Source organism: Vipera berus (assembly GCF_964194415.1).
Source record: "Vipera berus genome assembly, contig: HAP1_SCAFFOLD_79, whole genome shotgun sequence".
NCBI classification, from domain to species: Eukaryota; Metazoa; Chordata; class Lepidosauria; order Squamata; family Viperidae; genus Vipera; species Vipera berus.
The window spans coordinates 94,202-101,319 of record NW_027673620.1 but is presented as its reverse complement, the minus strand read 5'-3'; positions in this window follow the sequence as shown (position 1 = coordinate 101,319).

The following is a 7,118-nucleotide window of genomic DNA, read 5'->3' as shown; positions in this document are numbered from 1 at the left end:
TAAAGCTTCAGTTGGAAATCTAGGAACCGTACAGCAATCCATCTGATCTCTAGCCCAGGAACACAACACCACACACAAACACACTGCAGAATGAGTGGGGTTCACCCAACATTCGACTTGATTCTTGCAAGTAGGAGAAAGAAGTAAGAGTGGCTAGAGTCCCACCCCCAATATATTGATTGATTGATTGATTGATTGATTGATTTTATATACCGCCCTATTCCCAAAGGACTCAGGGCGGTTCACAGGGCAAGTTAAAACAATACAAAAGGAAAGATAAAATAGAATTAAATTAATACTAGCCCACAGGATTAAGACAAAGTTAACATTTAAATTTGAAATTAATTTAATTTAAAACCCCTCAGTCCAGGCCAGACAGTTCAAACAACCAGGTTTTTAGGTCCCGGCGAAACAAGCGAAGGTCAGGGGCAGTCCGAAGTTTCATCGGCAGTTCGTTCCAAAGGGCGGGCGCGCCCACAGAGAACGCCCTCCCCCCGGGAATCACCCGCCGGCAATCTCTAACCGGCGGAACCCTAAGGAGGCCCTCCCTGTGGGAGCGCACAGGACGATGGGAAGCTGATGCTGGCAGCAGGTGCTCCCTAAGGTAATCCGGACCCATGCCATTTAGGGCATCACCAGCACCTTGAATCACTTAATTAAGTGAGGAAGTGAGGAAGAAAAAAAAAAGCACTAATGATAAGAATGGAGGCTTTTAAGAAGAGACTGGATATCCATTTGTCCAGAATGATATAGCATCTCCTACTTAGGCAGGGGATGGACTAGAAGACCTCCAAGGTCCCTTCCGTTATTATGTATTATATAGGTATTCAGTCCCAGCCACATTAGCCTCTGTGGGAGAGAAAGGCAGCTGATTTCTGCCAAGGGCTGAATATCTTTGTCTTTTCATTTCAAGTTCTCCTCTTAGCTATTTCTTGTCTGGCATCTTTTTTTTCCTCTCTCTCTCCCTTTTTACAGATAAAGTTGTTTTGTTTTTGGCAAAGCAAGAAGCAGAAATAAACAGGGAGGAGGGACACGGAAAAATGAATCGGGCTTTTCATAATTTTGAAAAGACAGGCAACCGGTTGAAAAAAAAAAACCAGGCAATTATCCTTCCACATTAGCAGCGGCACCAGCTCTCGCCAATTTGCCACCAGGCTGAAAAAAATTTCGGATCGGCTGTTCAAAACCCCAGCAAAAAAAACAACAACAAAAAAACCACAAAATCCATGCAAAATGCAGCCACCAGAAAATAAAATAAAATAAAATACATTGAAAACCTGTTTTTTCACGACGGCCTGTTTGCCGCTCAGCTTTTGCAGGGGAAATGAAAAGAAGCGTAGTAACCTCTTATTAAGTGACTCAAAAATCTGGGAGCTAATTCTTCTTGTATGATCATTTATTTTTCTTCAATCTCTCCTCTCCTCTCCGCCCCCTCCCTCCCCCACCCCTCCCAGCGAAACCCCAAAAGTATTACGTGGTGCTGGAGCAATCACATCCTGTTGCAGATTCCACAAGGTTACCAATCATGCGTTCGATGCTCGCAGCAAAAACAGACTCGGAGTAACTTAAGACTTAACTAATTTATTACAGGATCAGGTTTGTGGACCACAGAGAAGCCTGAAGCTGTAATTTGAAGGGTTGCCATTATTTCACAAGGTGCCAGACTAGCATAAATGTGGTCCTGTCAAGACAGGGACCCATAATTGACTCAAAGATGCCTGGCGATTAGGAGTTATTTCCTGACGAAGACATTGCTTTTCCAGATAGCGTGATGCTGCCTTGAATGATGCCTTTAAGAGCAAGGTTGGAGAATCCCAACTAAGTGGGGTTCAACCAGACGGCCTGCAGGGATTCAAGTCTCATGACCCCAATCTTGCCCCCTTCATATTTCCTCTCAGGGGTAGCTCAAAGTAAAATTAAATGGTACTTACTCTACTTAACACACCCAAAGGCAAAACCCCTATTTTCCAAAGCACCAGAAGGCAAGGCAAGAAGCAACAGATGGAAACTAACCAAGGAGAGAAGCAACCTAGAACTAAGGAAGAATTTCCTGACGGTGAGAACAATTAATCAATGGAACAAAATTGTGGGTGTCCCCATCAATGGAGGCTTTTAAGAAGTGACTGGACAGCTACTTGTCTGGAATATAGGTCCCTAACTAACTCCGTTGTTCTTTTATTCTGTAAAATGCATGTGGCTTCCCATTGGGAAAACTTCCAAATGTTCCTTCTGTGCTTTTAAAAGAATATCCAAAATAATGCCCTCTTTTAGGATAAATAGCACCGGCTTCCAAGGAGAAATAATTCCTTACCCATTGACCTAGTTCTTCTCCAAAAGTTGGCGATATTAACGGATCTGAAATAATATGAATTATTCCCCCGATATTCCTTCTCTGGACCAGGGGTGGACAAGAAGCACTGGGTGGAAGCGAATCACAGGAAGGTCCAACCTAGAACTGAGAACTTTCCCGACAGTCAGGACAGTTAACCAGCGGAACTCCTTGCCTCCAGAAGTTGTGGGGTGCTCCAACACTGGAGATTTTCAAGAAGAGATTGGACCGCCATTTATCCAGGATGGTATAGGGTCTCCTGCTTGGAGACTGGCCAAACCTGGGCTGGTGGTTCAAAACATCTGCCAAGCAGCTGGTTGAGAAAAACAATCTACCCTAACTTCTAGCCTTTGATAGCCGCCGAGCATTAAACAGCCACATTCAATCGGCTTTTGGAAGTAATTTTAGTTTTGGTTTTTAAGATTTCTTGCCATTCAGTAAATTGATTGAAGCTGGGCTTTCTTTTTTTTAAATTACTCAAGCAGCCAAGCTTTGATCTTAGCTGAAATGTTGCGATATGTTCTTTCCCTGGAAAACACCTAGTCTACTGTATCTAAAACTGCATCATAATTTTTTTTTCCCCCTTTCACTTCTGGCTAAGCAAACGCTCTTGAGAAAAGAGAAACACGAAATTGCAAAAGCTAAATGCTCCCAGTACTTACACGTGCAGGAAACAAAGACTGTGATGATGTTAAATGACATTTTGAAAATGAATGCATGCCTGACCCTCACCCTATTAGATTTTTTTTATTATTATTATTATTATTATTATTAAACCCTTCTTGGTTATGAAAAAGTCTTGACTTCCCAGAAGTAAAATGTCCAACAAAGCTGCAGGAATGGGGAAAGTCAGTTGTCTGAAATGGTCCAGGCAGGTCTCCTGCTTGTGCAAAGGGCTGGACTAGAAGACACACACACACACACACACACACACACACACACACACACACACACACCGCCAAGCCCCTTCCAGCTCTTATTCTGATTGATTGAAAGCAACGGATAATCATGGTTCAAAGCAGGGAAACCTGTGTTTTATGGAAAAGCACCATTTTATGAGCAAAAACAGCAAACTCTTCTAGCGTTGGTAAAAGGGAGATCATGACAGGATCTAACGGCAATTAAATCAAAGCAAAATAACATCATAATTTTCTTTGTGCGACTCAAATAAGTCAGCAAACGCTGGTATCTTTTTTGTAAAAAAAAAAAAGAAGTAAAGAGAGGCTTTTATCAACCAAAGTAGTTGTTGTGGCAGCTGAAGTCTTCACTGTTTCCTTTACAGGCACTCCCCGAGTTATCACCACATTTATGTTGCTAAGTGAGGAATTTGTTAAGCGAGTTTCGCCCCACGTCACGACCTTTCTCGTCACGGCTGCTAAGCGAATCACTGCAGCTGTTAAGTTAGCAACACGGTTGTTAAGTGAATCTGGCTTCCCCTGTCGGCTTTGGTGGTCAGAAGGTCGCAAAAGGGGATCACGTGACCTACACCCTAGGACGCTGCAACCGTCGTAAGCACATGACAGTTGGCATGCATCTGAATTTTGATCCCATGACTGTGAGGGACGCTGCAACGGTCGTAAGTGGGGATGAGACAGCATACAGGGGCGGAGGTACAAAAACTATCCATATGGTGTAGTAACAACAACTTGCACCTAAACATCGGCAAGACGAAAGAGATGGTGTTAGACTTCCGGAGAAAAAAAGGAGGAACCTGCCCCACTTTACATCGGGGAGGACTGTGTAGAGAGAGTTTCCTCCTTTAAATTTCTGGGAGTCTACCTCTGTGAAGATCTGACCTGGAAATTCAACACAACCCAGGTGGCTAGAAAGGCCCAACAGAGGCGTCACTTTCTCAGGGTCTGGCGGAAGAACAGGGTAGAACAACGGCTAATGACCCTCTTTTACCGGTCTACCATAGAGAGCGTCCTCTCATACGGTATTGTGGTTTGGTATGCTGGTCTGACAGCCGCGGATAGGAAAGTATTACAGAGGGTAGTGAGTACAGCACAAGACATTGTGGGCTGTTCCCTGACACCACTGGATGACATCGCCAGGGCTCGCTGCCTTGGAAGAGTGAGGAAGATTCTCAGGGATGACTCACACCCTGGACGCTATCTCTTTACTCTCCTACCATCCGGTAGGAGATATAGGAATATAGCCAGCCGTACCAACAGGCTGAAAAATAGCTTTTATCCGTGGGCTGTTGGGCTTTTAAATGGGACATAATCTTATGCAGAATTGACTTGGGAGGCCGGTGTGTGGTGTAGTTGTTTCACACAGTGTGGTGGGATGGAGGGTTTGTTGTCACTGTGTGTTGGGGGGAGAGAGCAGGGGGGGGAGGCTCAGCTAATCTCAATGTACACATGTTGTACCTTGACAATAAAGGTTTATTTTTATTATTAAGGGTGAAAAATGGCCACAAAGTCACTTTTTCAGTGCTGTTGTAACTTCTAGCGGTCACTAAACAAACAGTTGTAAGTTGAGGACTGCTTCTATTTCCAATAATCAGACTGGGCCTGCCCTTCAAAAAAAGCATTGTCCATCAAAGTTACAAAAAAAAGAGGGGGGGGGAATCACTTTAAAAAATTGTGGAATTCCCCAAAATGAGCTATGGTATACCAGTGAGATCAGGCACTCCGGACTGACCGATGGATAAATGGGAAAACCACAGGAAAAACCCGACAGGTCCCTGGTTAAAATGATGTAGAAAGAGCAACCTAGGAGCAGAAAGCGTCAACAGAAATATCTTATTGTCTGGATAATTCGTTTTACTCACTCACACTGAGAAGCTATTTTTCGTATCGCCAGGAACAGAAGTACGAGTTGTGCCTGGAAATCAGCAGAGAATTTCACCGTTTTAATAGAGTCGAGATTAGACATCGGTGTAGCCCTTGAACCTTTTTTTAAAAAAATCCAGAAAGGTAACAGCTAAGAAGCTGTTGCAACTGAAATTCGGTTCCTTGCAACTGAAATAAATAAATAAAGAAAGAAAGAAAGAAAGAAAGAAAGAAAGAAAGAAAGAAAGAAAGAAAGAAAGAAAGAAAGAAAGAAAGAGGGAGGAAGGGAGGAAGGAAAGAAAGAGAGAGAGGGAAGAAAAGAAAGAAAGAAAGAAAGGAGGGAGGGAGGGAGAGAAGGAAGGAAGGAAGGAAGGAAGGAAGGAAGGAAGGAAGGAAGGAAGGAAGGAAGGAAGGAAGGAAAGAGAGAGAGAGAGGAAGAAAGAAAGAAGAAAGAAAGAAAGAAAGAAAGAAAGAAAGAAAGAAAGAAAGAGGGAGGAAGGGAGGAAGGAAAGAAAGAGAGAGAGGGAAGAAAAGAAAGAAAGAAAGAAAGAGGGAGGAAGGGAGGAAGGAAAGAAAGAGAGAGAGGGAAGAAAAGAAAGAAAGAAAGAAAGGAGGGAGGGAGGGAGGAAGGAAAGAAAGAGAGAGAGGGAAGAAAAGAAAGAAAGAAAGAAAGGAGGGAGGGAGGGAGAGAAGGAAGGAAGGAAGGAAGGAAGGAAGGAAGGAAGGAAGGAAGGAAAGAAAGAAAGAAAGAAAGAAAGAAAGAAAGAAAGAAAGAAAGAAAGAAAGAAAGAAAGAAAGAAAGAAAGAAAGAAAGAAAGAAAGAAAGAAAGAAAGAAAGAAAGAAAGAAAGAAAGAAAGAAAGAAAGAAAGAAAGAAAGAAAATGGAGAGACCCAAGTCAGAGCTTGTAAGCCGCCCTGAGTCTTCGGAGAAGGGCGGGATATAAATGGAATTAAAATAAAATAAATAAAATAAAATAAAAGAGCTTGCTATTTTGGGTAATTTAACTTTGTTGTCTTGTTTTTCTATTCAAAGCAATCAGGTACTTGTTGCTTGCTGTGACAATTTGCTGTAGCGTCTCACTTCATTTCAAACGCTGTCATTTTTTAGTCAGTGTTAATTGATTTTGCTGGTAACTTTACTACTGTTTCACCCAGTGAGTTTCTCTCTCTTTTTTTTTTTCTCTTTCCTTCCTTCCTTCCTTCCTTCCTTCCTTCCTTCCTTCCTTCCTTCCTTCCTTCCTTCCTTCCTTCTTTCCTTCCTTCCTTCCTTCCTTCCTTCCTTCCTTTCTTTCTTTCATTCTCTTTTAATGTAGCTTTGCACCCCATTTGACAAGGAAAAGGATAGAAATTGAAATGGATGAATAAATATTACAAAGGTCTCCCAGTGGGATTCTAGGACTGATTGTCCCCAAGGTGCTTTTTCAGGAGGCAACTGGCTTCTGGCAAGCAAAGTCAATGGGGGAAGCCACCCGCATGGATTCATTTAATGGCCCGGCCAAAAAAAAAAAAAGGTTGTAAAATCAAGCCCGACTCCCTTAGCGACTGCCTTGCTTAGCGAGGGAAATTCTCATCCTAGTTGCAGTCCTACGTTGGGGACTGCCTGTCATGCGTCAACCCAGAAATGTTCCTTAAATCCTTTGAGGTGGATTAAAGGACAGGGAACTGCTTAGGAATAATAAGTAAAGCGAAGAAGAACGTTCCTTAAATCGAGCAGGCGTGATAAAGGGGGAACGAGGGGAGTCACCTTCCTTAAGCGGGACAACGAGAGCTGCAAAAAATCAAAAATCATTTTGAAACCAGAATGAACTAATGCTGGGCCACCATCACCCTTGGGTTTAACTAGCCAACAGCCCCGACTGTCTCCTGAATGATGGGAAAGCTGAGATGACTGAAAGCTTCCTGGCTGAGTTTGGATGTTACACACTCTCAACTGGAGCTCCTGGAGGACTTCGGGGAAGGAGGGGGGCGGGGGGGGGAGGAAGAGATGTTTACTTTGGAAGACAGGCAACGGA